This window comes from Lemur catta, chromosome 3, assembly GCF_020740605.2.
Source record: "Lemur catta isolate mLemCat1 chromosome 3, mLemCat1.pri, whole genome shotgun sequence".
Classification (NCBI taxonomy): Eukaryota; Metazoa; Chordata; class Mammalia; order Primates; family Lemuridae; genus Lemur; species Lemur catta.
In genome coordinates this window covers 110,577,351-110,599,150 of record NC_059130.1, presented here as the reverse complement: position 1 = coordinate 110,599,150, position 21,800 = coordinate 110,577,351, and the positions used below count along the sequence as shown (strand labels likewise).

At 38.6% G+C, this 21,800-nt stretch overlaps 1 protein-coding gene across 1 annotated transcript in view; it reads right to left on the bottom strand.

The window, feature by feature from the left end:
* Positions 1 to 21,800, bottom strand: part of LUZP1 (leucine zipper protein 1) — a 77,157-nt gene that overhangs the window by 6,853 nt on the left and 48,504 nt on the right. Inside the window, exon 2 of the mRNA XM_045546061.1 lies at positions 15,890 to 15,994. The gene's annotated coding sequence lies outside the window, so the exon portion shown is untranslated. The remainder of the gene's footprint in view (positions 1 to 15,889; positions 15,995 to 21,800) is intronic.

Genomic DNA, 21,800 nt, shown 5'->3' with positions numbered 1-21,800 from the left:
GAGAATTTATAATCTTGGGCCTGCTCTCACTTAAGTTCTGAGTTCAAATTTACACTATGTGAGTGGTCTGGGACCAATTCTGCTCTCACTGAGAAACTAACATAAAATGGTCTCGGCCTGGTAATATCCCTGGGAAACTTAACTGAGTAAAGAAAAGTACTCTGAAGGGAGATACTCTCTACTGAGGTCACATAAGATTCCCACAGATAAAGTCCAGCCAAACCTGAGTTTATAATTCCAAATTACAAAACACATAAAGACCAATCTTTCACTATGACAGAGCAAAGCAGGTTTATACCAATAAGAACCAAAATTAATAAGATTATTAAGAGACCATAAAATAAGTGCATTCCACTGTTTACAGTTAAAAAAGAAGGAAAGAAAGACAGGAGAAAGGAATACGATACTACCAACAAAGATCAGAAGATGTGAAAATTAACCAAATAGAACAGCTAGAAACAGAAAAAAGAAGTAGCACATTAGATGTACATAAAAAGAAAAATAGTGGTCAAGAAGAGATGTGCAATTACAAAAGGCAGTACACAGTTAAAAAAAAGCAAACAGAAAAAGAGAAAGAGATGTTAACCAGGGAAATAAAAATTAAAAGATCCAAAATGAGGAAGTTTAACAGGCAATCCAAAAGAATGGAATAGAGAATGGGAACAGGCAATATTTGAAGAGATACTCACTAAGAATTTTCAAGAGTTGTTGAGAGATATTGATACGGTTTGGATTTTTGACCCCTCCAAATCTCATGTTGAGTGAGATTGGCCTGGTGGAAGGTGTTTGGGTCATGAGGGCAGATTCCTCATGAATGGCTTGTTGCTCTCCCGGTGATAATGAGTGATTTCTAACTTTGTTAGTTCACACAAGAGCTGGTTGTTTAAAGGAGCCTGGCACCACCTCCTCCCTCCCTTCTTGCTGCTCCTGCTCTCCCTTTCCCCTTCGCCTTCACCCTTGATTGGAAGCTCCCTGAAGCCCTCACCAGAAGCAGACAATGTTGGGATGCTTCTTGTACAGCCTGCAGAACTGTAAGCCAAATAAACCTCTTTATAAATTACCCAGTCTCAGGTGTTCTTTTATAGTAATGCAAAACGGACTGACACATATATGGAAACTCATATTCCTAAAGCAATGTTCCAAACAGGAAAAAACTAAATCTGCACCTAAGACACATCATAAGGATATAGAAAAATATCACAAAGAGAAAATCTTATAAAAACAAAAAGAAAAAATAAAATTATTTCACTCCATTTGTGCTGCTATAACAAAATATCTGAGATGGTTATTTATAAACAGAAATTTACTTCCTTATAGCTCAAGAGGCTAGGAAGTACAAGATCAAGGTGCCAACAGATTCAATGTCTCAGGGCCTTAGTCTCTGCTTCCAAGATAGCACCTCCAACACTGTGTCTTCACAAGGTGGGAGGAATGGAACAGCAAAAAGGGTAAACTCACTCCCTCTGGTCCTTTTTTTTTCCTCCTAAAGAGATGGGATCTATGTTGCCTAGGCTGGCCTCAGACTCCTGGACTAATAGGGACTATAAGTGTGTGCCATCACTCCCAGTTCCTCAAGCCAATTTTATTTTTATTATTTTGCATTTTATTATTTTATTTTATATTTTTTAGAGGCAGGATCTCCCTCTGTTACCAAAGCTAGAGTACAGTGGCACAATCATAGCTCACTGCAGCCTCAAACTCCTGAGCTAAAGTGATCCTCCCACTTCAGCCTCCCAAGTGGGTTGGGCTATGGGCGCATGCCACCAGGCCTGGCTAATTTTTATTTTTTATTTTTGAAAAGGCAAGGTCTCACTAATGTTGCCCAGGTTGGTCTTGAATTCCTGGCCTCAAGCAATCCTCCGGCCTTTACCTCCCAAAGCACTCTGGGATCACAGGTGCACCCAGTCAACCTCAAGCCCTTTTTTAAAGGTGCTCATCCTTAGTTACCACCCAAAGTCCCCACCTCTTAAGACTGTTGCACTCGTGATTCAGTTTCACTGTGACTTTCGGAGGGGACAAAAACACTCAAACCATAGCAACAATCTATAAAGAAATAACAACTGAACCACTTCTCAGCAGAAACTTAAGTAGGTGGCAAATAGAAGGCAAAAGACATGATAATACAGGCATACCTCATTTTATTGTGCTTCACTTTATTGTGCCTTGCTTTTACTATGCTTCTCCCACACTGTGTTTCCTACTTACAGAGTGAAAGTCTGGAAACCCTGTGTTGAGCAAATCTGTTGGCACCATTTTTCCAGCATCATGTGCTTGCTTCTTGTCTTTATGTCATATTTTGGTAATTATCACAATATTTCAAACTTTTTCATTATTATTATATTGTTATAATCTATGATCAGTGATTTGTGATGTTACTATTATAATTGTTTGGGGGCATCATGAACCACACCCACATAAGATGGTGAACTAATAGATAAAGGCTATGTGTGTTCTGTTTCACCGACAGGCTGTTCCTCTGTTTCTTTCCCTCTCATCAAGCTCCCTAATCCCTGAGACACAACAATATTGAAATTAGGCCAATTAATAACCCTACAATGGCATTTTAGTGTTCAAGTGAAAAGAAGAGTTGTATGTCTCTCACTTGTAATCAAAAGCTAGAAATGCCAGATGTGGCGGTGCGCACCTGTAGTCCCAGCTACTTGGGAGACTGAGGCAGGAGGACTGCTTGAGCCCAGGAGTTTGAGGTTGCAGTGCGTTATGATCACACCCCTGCACTTCAGCCTAGGTGTCAGAGTAAGACCCTGTCCCCCCCCCCCGCAAAAAAAAGGAACAGAAATCATATACTGTCTGCTCTCAGAACACAATGGAATTAAACTAGAAATCAATAACAGAAAGATGGTGGAAAAAAATCCCAAAGTACTTGGGGGTTTAAACAATATACTTCTAAATAACACATGGGTCAAAGAAGAAATCTTAAGAGAAACTTAAAAATACTTTAAGCTGAATGAATATGAAAATACAACTTATTTAAATTTGTGGGATATAACAAAAGCACTGCTTAGAAATTTATAGCATTAAATGTAGTAGGAAAGAAGATCTAAAATCAATAATCTAAGCTTCCACCTTAGGAAACTAGAAAAAGAAGAGCAAATTAAACCCAAATTAAGTAGAAGATACAAAATAATAAAAATTAGACCAGAAATCAATGTAATTGAAAGCAGGAAATCACTAGAGAAGAATCAACAGGTTCTTTGAAAAGATCAATAATATCAGCAGGCTAAGAAAAAAAGAGAAGACATAAATTACTAATATCAGAAATGAAAGAGGGGACATCACTACAGATCAGATCACATGGACGTTATAAAGAAAATAAAGGAATACCATAAACAACCCTATGTCTACAAACTTGATAACCCAAATGAAATGGACCAATTCCTTGACAGTCACAATCTACCAACTCATACAGTAGACAATCTGAATAAGCCTGTATCTTCCAAGGGAATTGAATCAATAGCTAATAACCTAAAACAGAATGCACACGGCCCAGATAGGTTCACTGATGAGTTCTAACAAACATTTAAGGAAAAAAATTATACCAATTTTCTACAATCTCTTCTGAAAAATAGAAGCAGAGGAAATACTTCCTAATTCATTCTGTGAGGGAAATATTAATAACAAAACCAAAGATATTACAAGAAAACTACAGAGCAATGTATCTCATGAACATAGATGTACAAATCTTCAAGAAAATATTAGCAAATCAAATCCAACAATTTATAAAACATTATATACTACAACCAATTGTGATTTATCCCAGGTATGCAAGGCTGGTTCAACATTTGAAAGTCAGTTAATGTAATTCATCACATGCACAGATTAGAGAAGAAAAATCGAATGATCATATCAATAGACGCAGAAAATGCATTTGACAAAATCCAACACCCATTTATCATAAAAACTCTCTGCAAACTAAAAATAAAAGAGAACTTCCTCAACTTGATAAAGAACATCTACAACAGAAGCTAACATCATACTGAAGAATGAGAAACTCAAAGCACTCCTATTCCTGCTATGATCAGGAATAAGGCAAGGATGTTCTTCTCATACTCTTTTCAACATTGTACTGGAAGTCCTAGTTAATACAATAAGTCAAGAAAATAAGGAAAAAATAAAACTCTCTTCGTTTGTAGATGACGTGATTTTCTATGTAGAAAATCTGAAAGAATCGATTAAAAAAAAACCACCTGGAACTAATGAGTGACTATAGCAAGGTTGCAGGATACAAAGTTAATATACAAAGTCAATTGCTTTCATAAATAAACAGCAATGAACAAATGGAATTTGAAATTAAAAACATGGGCCAGGCCAGGCTCAGTGGCTCATGCCTATAATTCCAGCACTTTGGAAGGCTGAGGCAGAAGCATTGCTTGAGGTCAGGAGTTGAAGACCAGCCTGGGCAACATAGCAAGACCCCCATCTCTGCCCCCCCAAAAAAGTTTTAATTAGCTAGTTGTGGTGGCACACACCTGCAGTCCCTGCTATTCAGGAGGCTGAGGTGGGAGGATCATGAGCCCAGAAGTTCGAGGTTACAGTGAGCTATGATCATGCCACTGGACTTTAGCCTGGGCAACAGAGTGAGACCCTCTTACATTAAAATAAAAAAAAAAATTTATATTAGCACTCTAAAAAGTTCAATACTTGGGTATAAATCTAACAAAATAAGTACAAGATCTATATGATAGAACCTACAAAACATTTATAAAAGATATCAAAGAGCTAAATAAATGGAGAGATATTCCATGTTCATGAACAGGAAGACTCAATATTGTCAAGATGTCAGTTCTTCCCAACATGATCTATGGATTCAATGTAATCCCAATCAAAATCCCAGCAAATTATTTCATGGATATCAAGAAAATGATTTTAAGGTTTATATGGAAAGGCAAAAGATTCAGAACAACCAACACATTACTGAAGGTGAAGAAATTCAGAAGACTGACATTACCCAACTTCAAGATGTGCTATAAAGTTACCATATTCAAGACAATATGGTATTGGAGAAAGAACAGACAAACAGATCAATGGAACAGAACAGAGAGCCCAGAATTATACCCACATAAATAGAGTCAACTAATCTTTGACTAAGGAACAAAGGCAATACAATGGAGCACAGATAGTCTTTTCAATAAACGGAGCTGGAACTGCACATCCACATGCAAAAAAAATGAATCTAGATACAGACTTCAAACCCTTCATTATAATTAAATCAAAACAAATCATAGACCTAAATGTAAAATGCAAAACTATAAAACTCCTAGAAGATAATTTAGGGGAAAACCTAGATGGCCTTGGGTATGGTGATTAACTTTTTAGATACTACACCAAAGGTATAATCCACGAAAGAAATAATTGGTAAGCTGGATGTCATTTAAGTAAAAAAACTTCTCCTCTGCAAAAGACACTGTCAAGAGAATAAGAAGATAAGCCACAGTCTGGAAGGAAATATTTGTAAAAGATATATCTGATATCAAGGCTGTTATCCAAAATATACAAAGAACTCTTAAAACTCAACAATAAAAAAACAAACAACCTGATTAAAAAATGAGCAAAAGATTTGAACAGACGCCTCAAGGTGAAGCATTGAGTATTTTGGGGGCAGTGAAACCCCCTTATACAATGATGGATACATGTCATTATACATTTGAGAATGACAAATTAAAAACAAAATACCACTATATACCTATTAGAATGGGCAAAATCTAAAAATCTGACCACACCAAATGCTAGAGAGGATGTGGAGCATCGTCAGGAACTCTCATTCATTGCTAGTGGGAATGTAAAATGGTACAACCACTTTGAAAGACAGCTCAGGAGTTTGTTTCAAAACTAAACAGACTCTTACACCACATGATCTAGTAATCACTCGCACACCTTGATATTAACCCAAATGAGTTGAAAACTTAACGTCCACACAAACACCTGCATGCAAACCTTTATAGTAGTTTTACTTGTAACTGCCAAAACTTAGAAGCAACCACGATATCCTCTAGTAGGTGAGCAGACTGGTAAATACATGCGGTAAAATATTACTTAGTGCTAAAAAGAAATGAGTTATCTATCAAGCCATGAAAAACATGTACATTAATCAGTGACAGAAGCCAATCTGAAAAGCCTACATACTATATGATTCCAACTATATAACATTCTGGAAAAGGCAAAACTATGGAGACAGGTAAAAGGATCAATAGTTGCCAGGAAGAAGAGGAGAGGAAGGGATGAGTAGGTAAAGCATTAGAGGATTTTTAGGGCAGTGAAACACTGTGTATACAATGTGGATACATGTCATTATACATTTTTCCAAACTCATAGGATATACAACATCAAGAATGAACCTTAATTTAAGCTATGGACTTTAGGTGATAATGATATATGATGACCTAAAAAAAATAAGATAAAGATCGATATAACTGCTATGCTAAAAATAGACTACAGAGGATGAAGGTGGGAACAGGAAGACCAAATAGGAGGCTATTGAGTAACCCAGGCAAAAGACAGTTGTGACCAGGATGGTGACAATATAGACGGTGAAAAGTGGTCAGAATTCTGGCCATATGACAGTAGAACCACAGGATTTGCTCTTGGACTACACATTAAGTGTGAGACAAAGAAAGGAATTAAGGATGACTCTAAGGTTGCTGGCCTAAATTTGTATAAGGATGACATTGTCATCAATTCAAATGGGGATAACTGCAGAGGGAGCAGTCTGGAGAAGGAAGATCAGGCGTTCATTCTGGGACATATTTATGAGATATGTATTAGTCATCCAAATAGAGATATTAAAGAGGCCACTGAATATACAGGCATGGAGGTCAGGAGAGAAATATGGGGTAAAGACATAACTCTGTGAAATCTGTACATCAACAAAAAATAGATTGTTTTATAAAGTCATCATTTGGATGAGTCTGCCAAGGAACTGAATGAATATGGAGAAAACAATAAGTCAAAGGTCTGAGTCCCAAGGTGGCCAATATTTTTTTACTTGTAGAGATTAGACCAACTAGCAAAGAAGACAAAGCAGTCAGTAAGGTAGATGGAAAACTGAGAAAGTATACAGTATCATGGAATCCTAGCAAAGAAAGTGTTTCAAGGAGAAAGGAGCAATCAGTTGTGTTAAGTGAAGCTGATGGATTCAGTAAGATGAGGATGAACATCAGACCATTAAATTTAACACAGAAGTCACCTGCCAAGAGCAGTTTTGGTGAAGTGATGAACATGAAAGCTTTACTAGAGTGAGTTTAAGAAAGAAAATAAGGAGATGAATTGGAGACAGCAAATATTAGATAATTTTTGAATTCTGCTTACAAGCAGAGCAAAGAAATGGGGAGGTAGCTGATATCAACAGTTTTGTTTTCTGAAGATGAGGAACAAAGTATGTTGTTTTATTGGCAGAATATGTTCCAAGAAAAAGGAAAATTTTGACAAGTTATGAAAAAGAGGAGGAAACCTTCTGGAGGATGTTCTTGGGTGGAAGAGAGAGAATGGGGCTCTAGCATATAAGTACAACGACCCGCTTTGGAGACGAGCACAGAGAGTCCACCTATGGAAATAGGCAGAAAGGTAGAACATGTAGGTAGAATATGTGGGTACAGGTGTTGGTCAGGAGGTGGGAAGGTAAGTATGGTGGTAGAGTCTAGCAAAGTTCTCTTCCGATTGTTTTTGCTTTCTCATTGATATAGAGAACAAGGTCATCATCTTTAAGTGATGAGGGGGTGGGGGAAGTATTACAGGTTTCAGGAATGGTCATCTAGACGAATGGCAAATATAGAACAATTGCCAGGCAACATTAAGGGCCACTTGAAATTCGTGGTCATGATTTAAAGCAAATCCAATGAACAAGGTTCCATCTTTTTCTCCAGTCTTATTCAGCTGAACAGATGATGTTATAGAGAAGCCAGAGTTGGAGCACTGCAAGCAAATACTGTGTAACAAAGCAAGGACAAGGGAGTTAAGGGTTGTGAGTAAGGGAACTTAAGCTCACTCAGTAAAGTGAAAAGAGAATATTAAAGAAATGAAGAACAGTGAAAATGTAATATGACCAATGAATTGAAGGTTCCAATGGGGGTTGAAAGATTGTTGGAGTCAGTGTACTAGAGGAAATGAGGTGAAATATAGGAGATGGTAATCAGGGAGGGATTTCAGGAAATTAAAATTATGGAGGAGGTACAATTATTGATAATGTCAAAACTAAGGTATAGTCATAGGAATGCTGTGGGGGGTGGTGAGAAGTAGAATACAAGATCATTAGAAGAGAGAAATAATTGAGAGGCAAAGGTATTTCAAGGATCACTGGCATATACATTGAAAGCACCAAAAATTAACATGAATTGTGTTGTAAAGAATGACATTAAAATAGAACCTGGAGTTGTTGAGAAATTAAGGGCAGTGACCCAGGGTGTCAGTAAACGTCAGCAACAATAAAGGTATTGGGTGATGTAGTCTGAAAATATTAGATTCAAAACTCGAGGAAAAGGTGGTAAGGAACACAGCCTATGCCATAAGGTAAAACAACCACAATTTGAGAGAGAAGAATTGACTCCGACAATGATCCCATGAGAAAGCCCAGGGCAAAAGAAAAACAACTGAAAAGTGGGTCTTGAGGAGATGCCAAATGCCAATTCTCTCCAAACCCACGAGCTCTTCCACTGGCTGCTCTATGAGCCTGGAGCCACCAGATGGAGCCCATGCTCTCAGCTCTTTAAAAAATACCAAGGCTTATAGGTGTCAAAAGACCAAACTCCCCTTCCTCCCTTGGCCTCTCAGAGCTTGCCCTCCCTCTGATTATTTCTCCCTGTCCATCACTCTGGTTCCCCAGATACATCTTTCTGTTCTCTCGTCTTTGCCTCTTTTGGCCTTCCCTTCTCCTCTGTTCCCCAGCCTATATGCTTCCTTTTTCTCAAAAATAGAGAAAGAAAAAACTCCTATGTTTATATATTCTTATAAGAAAGACACTTTTTCCCTTTCAAAAACTCTTGCCTTTGGCCTTTTGCCTAGTGGTACAGCCAAAACGTTACCAATTTATACATAGGGTTTGGGGCAGGGGTTGGAGGTAGGAGTGCTGAACTAAAAATATAGGCCCATAAACCAATTTTAAATGAGAAGATACAAAGGATTTGTATTGGCATAGCAGTTATTGGAAGACAAATGATACATGATGCATCTACAAAGTGCTTTAAAACAGCATATCCTCATAAATATGCTTAAAACCATTAAGTTGTACACTTTAAACAATGAACTTTATGATATAAACTATATCTCAATAAAACTGTTAAAAAAAACCCAGCTTACCCTCAAACCATAACATTCCCTCAACACATCTAATTTATACTAGCTTATACTACAGTTTTCCTAAATCCCTTTTTAAAAAGAAGGAAATGTTAAAATTTAGTACAGTCCCATCTATAAATTATCATAATTCCAAATTAGTAGAGTCCAGGAATTATACCACTGTTTTATTTATCTGGCTTTTAATGCCAATTTTATATGCTCAGTTCAAGACTCTGAGTGATATGAATCAATCAGTATAGCACAAGGAATAAAAAGCTAAACCCAATAAATATGTAGCAACTACTTACTGGAACTATAAAGAGAAAGCAAGTATTACACATCATTACTCTACTTAAAATCCTCCAAAGGTCCTGGCTGCTCTCAGGATAAAGTCCAAATTCCCCATATGGCATACAGAGCCCCTCATGATCTGGCCCTGCCTACCCTACCTCTTCAGCCTTGTCTTCAAAGTACGCATCAGCTCAACATTTTTGTACTCTCTCTGACCTCTGGGCCTTTACTAGCTTGACTCCTCATTTGTTCAGATGTTCACCTTAGACAATGTGTCCTTCTGGAAGCTTCTGGAGCCCCTTCTTCCTGAAACCCCAGGCCAGATCAAGGCCTCTCTCTTGCTTTCATAGTCTGCTATAGGGATCCCATCACAGCACTTACCACACTCTACTGAAGTTTTATTTACTCATTTTGTCCCTCCAACTTGTTTTTTTAGTCACCATTGTATTCTCAGTACCCAGCAGGGAGCCTAGCACATAACAAATGCTTAATATTTGATGAATGAATGGCTGAATGAGCCTCCTAATTATTAAATAGCTGGTCAGCCCTTTGGCATTGACCATTAACAGAAAACATTAAAAGTAATGTCAATGACCTAATTATGGATTACAAAAGAGGAAACAGTTGGCAAGAATGAATATAGATAGCACAGAATATCAGGTCCTGTGGCAATGCTCTGAATGATCTCATCCCAAGCCCTGTGCTACTAGCACCGTGTCTCAGTCACAATACTTTTCCCATGGCCTGTTGGATAATGCCCCTTCTGGCTTGCAGGTCTATGCCATGTAAATGGAACATAAATACTGAAAAACCGTATCACTTACAAACTGTCCAGCTCTAGTTATTGGACCCAAGTGTTGGAGAAGAAGCAGAAAATACTTATGCATATTCCCCCACTCCTTAGAATGGGAATTCAGGCCAAAAGGTAGCCAAAGATCATTTAGTCCTCTGGTTTTCAAACTGGACTCAGCAAATCCCCTTGAGGTCATACAGGTGAAAGAGAGCAGGGGAGAGGTTTTGAGCAGGCTGAGCTCCAGGATCCTCCTCTCACTTAGTCAACCAAAACAAGTGATTTAGCTTCTTACCATATTGGACTTCCCCTATAAGACTACATTGAAGAGTTCTATAGCTTTTATTTAAAATAAAATCACCTATCTCACCCAATCCCCTTATTTAAAAAATGAGGAAACAGACTTAGAAGTAAATACTGTGATTTCTTCAGCAGTTTATCAAAGCCAAGGACTTCAGTCTCCCGGCTATCTATCCAGGATTCTTCCCATTGTGTAACTTCACCTCCCTATAAACGCTTAAGCATTTTTTACAAAGTGAGGAGTTCTGAGCACCACTCTATACACAAACCAATCATGGCAAAACAGTATAAACGAACAAATTTTTACAACTACAAATTGAGCACTGCTATACTCCAGGCAATATATTAAGTACCTTATATACATGCTTTCTCCAGGAATCCCAGATCCACCGTTTACTTTATATGTTCTTAAACAAACTACTTCTGTGAGGTTTTCTCATCCATACAAAGATAACATAATAATCCTCAGCATGTAAAGTGCTTAGCATAGTGCCTTGCACATAAGTCACAACAAACAGTAGCTACTACTATTATTCTATTCAACCTTCAAAATAACCTTATGGACCAAGGACCCTAAAACTTGCCCGGGCTGACACAGCTAGTAAGAAGGATAGTCAGATAGTGAATCCAGGTCTAGTTCCAAAGTTCATATTCTTTTAAAAATACTACACTGTCTGGCCTCATTCCTGATGTTCTCTGTGCCTCAGTTACTTCCTCTGAAAAAATAAAAGAACGTCATCCCAACCTACCTTATAGCAACACTATGCAATAAAGTCAGCAGAAACACTTTGAAAAGTTTTACCAGGCAGAATCCTCCTAAAAATAGTGATTCACTAAGATCATCCCTTTTACCCATGGTAAGCAAGGATATGGACTGGAAACGGGGTTAGGATGTCACTTATCTCTGACCTTTTAGGCCCTAAGCATAGCCAGAGAAAGAAATGGTTTGCTACCTCCCCAATCATCTGAAAACGGAAAGGATAGATGCCTCTCTTCCTAGTTCCTCCCTCACTCTGTTAAGTATGTTTCATGAGGCAAAACTCATTTCTTTAGTAGACATTTATGGAACATCTGTGACATACTCAGCATTTTGCCAAGATAAGTAGAATATCTGACCCTTGCCTTTAAGTGATCAGACAGATGTAACCAATAAACCAATGATAAAGAAGCCTTCCCTGACCATCTTACATAACATAGCACCGACCCTTTTGCTCCCTTGTCTTCTCACCCTGCTTTTTTTTTTTCTTAGCACATTTTACCACCATGCATGTGCACTGAAGCACAAAGTGATTAATTGTGCCTGAAGGTGGGGTTTGGGAAGGAAATTGTTTATATTAAACCTTAGAAAATCAGGGAAGTAAAAAGAGGGAAGGATAGTCCCATCTTTTAATGCCAACTTGTCCCACATCAGTGTCTAGCTCAGTCCCAGTTCGTATTAGAAAGATACAGCATCAATTGTCTCTCATTCAGGGTTCCTTTCTGTTAAAGTTCCTGAACCCAGTTCCAAGTGACCCTATCCAGCATTTTGGAGGGTGGCTCTTCTTCCTGTCCTAGCAGATCAGGAAGGTCTGAAATAGAACATAATCAGGCCTGCCCTGCCCCTTCTCCCAACACAGCTGCCATGATTCACTTCCTGTTCCCAACAGTCATTTAAAGAGGGGTCAGCAAACTTTTTCTTTAAAGTTTGATAGTATACACATAAGTATATAATTTAGCTTGATACTAAGTATTTTAGGCTTTGTAGGACCTATAGGAAGGTCTCTGTTCCATCTACTCAACTCTGACATTGCAGTGTGAAGCAGCCATATATAATCCTGTACACAAGCAAATGAACATGGCTGTGTTGCAATTAAACTTTATTTGCAAAAACAGGCAGTGGGCTTATCTGTGGGCCAGAGTTTGCCAACGCCGGATCTAAAGAAAAATGGAAGAGCTATTTTTAAGCAGCTTCCTCCTGACCACTTCTAGTTACCAGTCTTAAAACTTTAGACTGTCCACATGTCACCACCATTTCTTGAGTGTTTCTATTTAGTTGCTGGGCTTAAATAATTTTTCCTAGAATCACAAATTCATGTATTTTGGATATACAGACTCAGGGTTAGTAGCCAAGCTAGCATATAGAGATTCTTCCGGTTGGAAAGGAAGTAGAGATCATCTGATTCAACCTCCCACTCAATGCAAAAGTTATCTAGCAAGTAGTCATTCAGCTCCTGTTCAAACACTTCTAATGACAGGAACAATATTCACTTCCTCCCAAGGTAATTCATTCCATCTTTGTACAGCTCTAAAGTAAAATACTCTACTTATTTTTCTTCTGGGCACATTTAACCACCAGATTACTTGAGAAATTGTTCACGTCTGACTCTTTTTACCAGAATATAAGATCCATGAGGTCAGAAACATGTTGTTTGAATTTGTAGTTGTTTTTTCCTGCTGTATCCCCAGCACCTTGAACAGTGTCTAGTACATAAAGGATATAAAATAATTGTCTATTGGAAGGGAGGGAGGGAGAGAAAGGCAAGAAAATAAAACAATACTGCATTTTGGGAATTTTAAGTAATTCAGCATGGCTGCCATGAGAAGCACAAGGGGAAGAATAGGGTAAGTAACTATTAAGGTTTGAGTGGTAGATTTGAGGCCCCTGAAATCTCAAAGCAAATGCAGAGGCTGAGGTTGTACTGTTTGAAGAACATTAATAATTCCCTTATCTCTCTTCTCCCCTTCCTTCCAAGCCTCCCCTGTGCCATTCTAATGGTAAATATATTTTAATACATCATCCGTTCTATGAAGCCTTTTCAAACTGTCCCCTGCCCCACCCCCACCAATAAAATGCACCGTATTAAGTTTTGTAGATGCTTCTATCACTGTACCCATGATACTTATTTTTGTATTTGTGATCCTGTACTGAGCTCTGAGCTCTGCGAGCAGGGACTGTGTTATCTTCATTTTTCTGTCCTGCGCACTGAATATAGTGACAGGGCAAGGTGGAGAACCTTACAAATGTTTGGTAAATAGATGAAGGTAATACTTTTATTGTATTGTGTATTGGCCAAACTACATCAAGGAGACTGTTTTCAGGTTTGGGCACTACATTCTAGGAAAGATACTTAGCCTTTATGCCAAAGTTTGCAAAAGTAAATGCCAAAGAGATCACACCAATAATGTAAATGAGTTACAGGGACCTGATAGGACTGTGCCTAAGAGGTAAGACTATGCCACACTTTTACATGAAATCTCTTAAATGTAGCCAACTAATTCAAATTTTTTTAAAAAAGAAGAAGAAATAAAAAGAACACCACTGTGCAGACCCTCCAAAACACACATGACATGCCTGCCAAGGTGGATATGGGAAGCAAATTTGCAATGTGTATTGGACAAAGGGATTTAAGCAAGCGAATAGTACAATCAGAACTGCAGTTTTTAAAAGACCATTGTAACAGGATAAACTAGGATGCTATGAGTCAAGGCAGGAGATGGGAAAAGGGCTTGAACCAGGGGTAGAGGGTTAGAGGTAGATTTGAAAGATGACCTGGTCTACCTAGTTTTAATAATGAAGTCTAAGATGTCATGAACTAATCTGGTAGCCACATTACCAATCTGTAGGTTCATACTGATTTTTTTTCCAAATAAACTGTTAAATCTAATTTTTAATAACCTAAATATGGGGTTTAATTCTTACTTCTTTTGCAGGCAGTATGGTGCAATGGTGCAGATATCTCCCTGGCTGGATTCCTCACTTCTTTTAGATCTTAGCTTAAAATATCACCTCATCAGATGCTTCCCCTGATCACTTTATATTAATATAAAGGAACAATCCCTTAGCTCCTCATCATTCTCTGTCACTTTACCCTACTTTTTTTTCTTCTTGACATCTATCACCTAGTGGATGTTATTTATCTATTTGCCTGTTTGTTTATTTGTTTACTCGTATCTAGTTATTCATTTTTATCTGTTTTTACCCATTAGAATATAATCCTTAGAGCAAAGACTTTTTCTATTTTTGTTTAATACTATATACTTAGCTCCAAGAATTGTGCTAGGCATGTAGTGAGTGGCCAATTTCTGTCATCTGAACATCAGCCCCAGTATAGAGCAAAATATTCTGTGTATAATAAGTATGTGTAATAACTTTTATTGATGAAAATGATTATTTTCCCCCAAATTTCACCAAGTATATTAGAAAACACTAGTGCTTCAATAAAAAGAGACCAAATACTGGGTGTCACTCACCCAACCAGAAATTAATTTCATAACCCAGTTCCTTGAGGTAGGAAAAGTGCTCCAGGGAAAGGATAGGACAAGAAGCCTGAGCCAATTAACAAGGCAAGGGTTTGCCTTGAAGTTTCCCACTCCTTCAAGGAGAGTTCTGTTTTATCTCTAACTACACCCATTTCCTACGAAGAGTAGACATAAGAATGAGAGGTCTTATTAAGATTCCTTTCATAGGCCCAGTCATTCCTATGACTAGACTCATTCTGAGCTGCCTGTATTGCTCTACTTCCCCAGAGAACCTTTCTCTAACTATTATGCAGCTACCAGTGGCAACCAAGACCACTAGGTCTCCTGGCCACTCACTGAGTTCTCACTTCCCTCTTCTATTTCATTAGTGCTCTCCTTTGCCTTAGCCAACAACAGCCAATAAAATATTAGCATACAAAATCCAGAAAGGGCTAGGAAAAGGAGCTGGTTGTTGATCAAAATGTTTTTTGATTATTTTGCTTTGTATTTTAAGGGTTAAATCAGTCACTGCCTCAACAAAAAGTAACTTTCTCAAAAGAGAAACATTATAGTGTAATGAAAATAACCCAGGTTTGAAACTTAGTTCTACCGTTAACTACCTGTGTGAACTTTGCAAAGTTATTTAACCTCATTTCCTTGCGACGATGATAACAACACTTACCTCACAAGGTTGGCGCAAATATCAAGGGAGATAACATATGTCAAACAGGACTGTGCCTGACATAGAGTAAATATTCAATAAATGATAGCTAAGCCTACTTCTTCAGGTTGTCGACTTCCTACAAGGATTTTTACCCTCATTAGGTTGAATGGTTGATTAAAGGAGAAAATATGTAAAGTACTTAGCATAGTATTTAGTTCATAACAGGCCATCAACAAATACTGACTTTGTTCCCTCCCTTGCAGTGGTAGAAAAATTGTAGAGGCTTCAGAAACCATCCAATTCTATTGGTATGCCCAGGTTTCACTATACAACATACTTACCATTTAGGTAATTTAAACTTCGGTCAATACTTCTGGCAGCTTCCCTTATGCTTGCTGTCTTGGAAACAGTCACTCAATATCTTTCAATGGCAGTTGCCTCGTGATCTGGATAGAATATCAACAGAAAGTTAGAGATAAGCACGAATCACACCAAGACTGAGCTGACCCAAAGGCCTGTCCCAAAGACTTTCATATACAGTGCAGCGTCAGAAAAGAGAAAAGGTAAGATCTGAGTCTGGATCTTGACTCTGAAGGAAGCTGGCTATGTCTCAGGAGAGATGAGAAAGAGTCTGGCTCTAAAAGACTTCCCCTTTCCTATCAGGTGATATGGTTCTAGGGTAGACTACACTGTCTTTACTTAAATTAACATACCTATACATTCCCCAACGGTCTAAAAATTTATATGACCTTACAGCTAGGAAGCATCTCAAAAGTCAACTACAGGTTGAGTATCCCTAATCCGAAAATCGGAAATCCAAAATGCTCCAAAATCCAAAACATTTTGAGTGCCAACATGATGCCACAAGTAGAAAAGTTTACACCTGAACTCATGTAATGAGTTGCAGTCAAAATGCAGGTACAATACTCAGTTTATTCATCAAAGAAATAAAATTACCTTCGTGCTATGTGTATAAGATGTATATAAAATGAATTTCATATTTAGACTTGGATCCCATCCCCAAGATATCTCATTATGTATAGGCAAATATTTCAAAATTGTAAAAAACTCTGAAATCTGAAATACTTATGGTCCCAAGCATTTCAGATAAGGGATGTTCAACTTTTTGTTAAATGCCCTTGTGTTAAGGAAGGAAACTCAAGCTTGGAAAGGGTGAGTCACACCATTATTTAGGGGTGAAGCTGGGATTCTACTAAAAATAAGATGTTCTGGAAGATGGGTAAGAAAAAACAAACATCTGCACAGTATCTACCATACGCCAATCACTATGCTTTATGTTTTATATGAGACAATAACACAATAATGTTATCTCCACCTCACAGATGAAGAATCCAAGTTTCAAGAAGTGACTTGTCCAAGGTCTCACAGCTTGGATTTAAACCAAAGTCTGATTACAAGATGCCCTTCGCCATGCTGACTCACTTTATTGCCTTCTAGACTTGGGCCTTAAAAGAACCCTGAACCACCCAGTATCAATTAGAACTAAAAATAGAGCTTCTCTGTCTGCAAACTTACCCTACAGTTTTGTAACAAGCAGCCTTCTACAGGAGAATTGAAAAGCCTACTATCCCATTGAATCTCACCCCTAAAATTAGATAAGAGTTACTAGACATGGAAGATCTGGGTCAAACTTCCTATGTATCCTAGTCTTAAGGAAGAATGGAAAGGTAGCTTCAAGCTACCTTTGAAACAAAGAAGTATTAATATAAAAAAGGATCTACACCAGTGACAACATCCAAGAGATGGCTTAGGTGGGTATGGGGGAAGCCTTAGCTCCCCCCTCCACCCATTTTTAAAAAAGAATCAATGGAATTAAAATAAGTGTGGTTCAAACTAGTGGTAAACCTAAAGCTTTCGTACATGTTCTTACATTCAAATTATCCCCCACCTTTCATTAAAAATCTCCACAGATCACCTTATAAAATCCTTCTAAGACCATTGGTCCCTTTAATCTGATTTACACACACACACTGGACTCCATCTCTGCCTTTATCCTCCCAGAGAGCTAGAAGGCTAGAATTTAGAAGAAGAAAAAAATAAAATGATAGATTTTTTAATAGCTTAAAAGATAAGGGCAATAGGAGTAACTAAATCCTAAGCCAATAAGAGCTAAAAAGAAAAGAATTATTGATAAGCAATAAAATAGCTAGAAAAGAAGTATTAATATAAAAAAAGATCTATACCAGGGACAGCACCCAAGGGATGGCTTAGGTGGGTACTGGGGAAGGCTTAGCTCCCCTTCCACCCATTTTTTAAAAAGAATCAATGGAAGTAAAATAAGTGTGGTTGCTATTCAAATAGCTTCAGGACAGGCCCACAGACCTGTTCTGCCCCCCCACCACCTGTCTCCTTCCCCCTCCCCACCCGCCTCTCACACACACACACACACACACACACACACACACACACACACACACACACACACACACACACACCCCTTCCTCTGCTTAGCCTAAAACCTCTCCCACATGAAAATTCTGAACTCTAAGAAATGGCCATATAAATCTAGTTTATCTCCACTAAGGTCTCTGTAGCCCTAACAGCGACAGCAGCACCCCTGCTGAAAGCTTCTGCCCCAGCACCCACCACTTACTGCCAAATTTGCTGAGATGTTACTAAGACTCAGGGGGCTTTTCTCTTCAAAACAGGATGGAATGCACTGCCAAAAGTCAAACAAACAGGAACTCCAGATGATCCTGATTTGTTTTCAACTGTCTACATACTCTCCTATTTCTAAGGGGTAGAAGCAAGCAGCATTGCTTCCGAATGTCATTTACTTCTTGCATCCTCAGTGTGCTGTCACCGTCCCCAGAAACAAGAGGATGTCTGTAAACATCCTCAAACTCTTTAGTGCTGCCCCTTCCCAGAGCTTTCCACCATGACGGACCTACCCTCATCACTTCCCTCTTGTGTTTGTTTGTTTGTATGTATATATTGATTGATTGATTGGCAGAGTCTAGCTTTGACACCCTGGCTATAGTGCAGTGGCATCATCTTAGCTCACTGCAACCTCAAATGCCTGGGCTCAAGTAATCTTCCTGTCTCAGCCTCCTAAGTATCTGGGACTACAGGTGTGCCGCATCACCCCCTGGCTAATTTTTGGTAGGCATGAGGTCTCATTGTTGCTCAAGCTGGTCTTGAACTCCTGAGCTCAAGCAATCCTCCTGCCTCAGCCTCCCACAGTGCTAGGATTACCTACGTGAGCCACTGTGCCCAGCTCTCTTGTTGTTACCCTTGGTGATGAAAGTGGTGATAGTATGTGTGTGTACATGTCTGTCTGTCTAGAAGCAGAGATTAAAGGACCCTTACAGATCATGAAGAGTCCAACCATCTCATTTTCCAGGAGCAAGTAAGTTCCAGAGAGGAAGAAAGACTTGCCTAAGGTTACAAAACAAATTAAAGTGAACGTGGTTGAGTCCCTTTATTCCCAAAACACTTTGATAATGGATAAAAATGCTAGTAGGGAATTCTGCTTCCAGTATGACCCTCCCACACATAACAACTATAAACTCTGAATAAAATACAAAAAGCAACCTTCTGAAGTGAACAAAGGCTGACAGATTTTGAAGAGAAGTTGAAAAGTAAAAGAAGGGACTGGCATGGGATGAATTCCCCATTTTTAAAGCTCTGGCCTGAGGGTGGTCCAGCTAGAGTTCCAATTAAAAAACAAACCTGGGCAGGCACAGTGGCTCATGCCTGTAATCCTAACTAGCACTTTGGGAGGCCAAGGTGGAAGGATTGCCTGAGGCCAGGAGTTCGAGACCAGCCTGAGCAAGAGAGAGACCCTGAGACCCCATGTCTACCAAAATAGAAAAAATTACCCAGGTGTGGTCAAGGCACACCTGTAGTCCCAGCTACTTGGGAGGCTGAGACAGGAGAATTGCCTAAGCCCAAGAGTCTGAGGTTGTAGTGAGCTGTGATGATGCCACTGCACTCTAGCCCAGGCAACAGAACAAGACCCTGTATCAAAAAAAAAAAAAAAAAAAAAAAACAAAGACAAAAAAAACCCCCAAATCCTAGGCCTTCTGTCCTGAAAAGACAGAACCCAGGGCAGCCACAGATAATGAGAAGAAAGAAGGAAGACAGCCAGAGAAAGAGAGTCTCAGGTTCTATGTATAAATTCTGCCCACGTCTCTGGCTGAATCCTGAACCATGCAAGCACAGGGCAGAACCCAGAGACCTCAGCTAAGGAAAAAAGAACTGGAAGTGAGATTTGAAATGCCACCCACTGCAGGTGCGACAGTTTGCGGTTTTAAGTCTGAGTTAACTGCCTGCTAAATTAAAAACATCAACTGAAACCAGAGTCTCTATAACATATCACACACAGTGTGCAGAATACAATTCCAAATTACATAAAGAACTATAAAAAGTAAACCTATTTGCAAGGAAATAGACACTCATTAGAGGACAACATCAAGATAACCCAGATTTTGAAATTATCAGGCAAGGATATTAAGGCAGCTATTATAACGAAGCTCAATGAGGTAAAATAATAATAATAATAAATATATGTGCTCAAAATGAAGGAAAAAACAGTAAATCTCAGAAGAGAAATTGAAAACAAATTTTTTAAGTGAAAATTTTCTGCCAGGCATGGTGGCTCATGTCTGTAATCCCAGCACTTTGAGGGGCTGAGGAGGGAGGATTGCTTGAGGCCAAGAGTTTGAGACCAGCCTGGACAACATAAATAGATCCCATCTCTACAAAAAAAAAAAATTTTTTTTTTAATTAGCTGGGTGTGGTGGTGCATGCCAGTAGTTCCAGTTATTTACAAGGCTGAGGCAAGAGGAATCACTTGAGCCCAGGAATCCGAGGCTGCAGTGAGCTAGGAGAGCGCCACTGCACTCCAGCCTGGGTGACAAAGTGAGACCCTGTCCCAAAAAGAAAAAAGTGAAAATGTTTAAACAGAAAGACATTTAAAATTTGAAAGCTGGCATTCAAAGAACCAGCACTGGGCTTTGCTGTTTCCTTTTCTAACAAGTGGTCTATAACTGAGACTAGGCTTCTTTGTCCATGTTTGTGAGGTTTAGCAATAGAACCAAAGGTCTAAAATCATTCGCCTGCTTTAAGTTGGCCAAATCAGAAGAACATGTTGGGTCCCTTTAACCTCTAGAAGTCTGTGATTAGGATATCAAGGGGCCACAAGGATTACAGCAGTTATGGCAAATGTAGTTAAACAGCAAGTCACAACAATTATCCTAAGGAGGAAAAAACCAAAGAGCTTTCATTACCTAATTTAATCTTCATGGTAACCCTAATCATATAAACACCATTATGTTTATTTTATAAATGAGGAAGAAACAAAGGCTCAAAGTCACATAACTGATAAATGGTAAAGCAGATTCTCAGCCAGGTATTTCTGCTCAAAATTTTGCTTTCTCCTCACCATTACACTTCCTCTCTAAGGAGTTATCGCTCAAATCTTACCCTTATGAAAGCCAGTCCTGATCCAGTTAGAACGATGAATCTTACCCTTAGGAAAGCCAGTCCTGATCCACAGGCCAAACATCACAAATTCTACATGAAGTTGGTGAGTAGTTTATTTGTTCATTCTTTCACTCATTCATTTATTCATTCAAATATTGACTACTTATAGGGGGGCATCAAGCTCTGTGATAAGCACTGAGGATAAAACAGTGAGTAGAAACAGACTAAAATGCCTATCTTCGTGGCATTTTAGTATAACAAAAAAATACTGATTAAAAATATTATTAAATATAAATTATATAAAACATAATTACATAGAAATAGACTCACTGAGGGAGGTCTAGGAAGGCTCCCTTAGTGAGAATGCTCCAAGTAGATGATGGAGCATGGTAAGTTTGAGGAACTAAAAATGGATGTGTGTGCCCAAAGAATGAAGAACCAGTAGAAGCATGAGATAAGATGAAGCCGGAGAGGTATGAAGAGAGCCACACTATGCAGACCCTTTGAGGCCAAATTATGGATTTGGGTCTTTATTCAAAGACCTATAGGAAGTCATTTAAGTGTTAAATAAGGGTCAGATGCATATATTTCAAAAAGATCACTTTGGCTTCAGTATGGATAACAGAGGGAAGGAGGTGAGAATGATGCCAGGTAGGAGGATAGTTCTATAGTCCAGGAGAGATGAGGGTAGTAATAGCTAACAATAACAGACACATACTATATACCACCAGACACTGTTCTAAGTACTTTAAATGAATAAATTTAATTCTTATAACAACCCTGTGAGACACTTTTATTCCTATC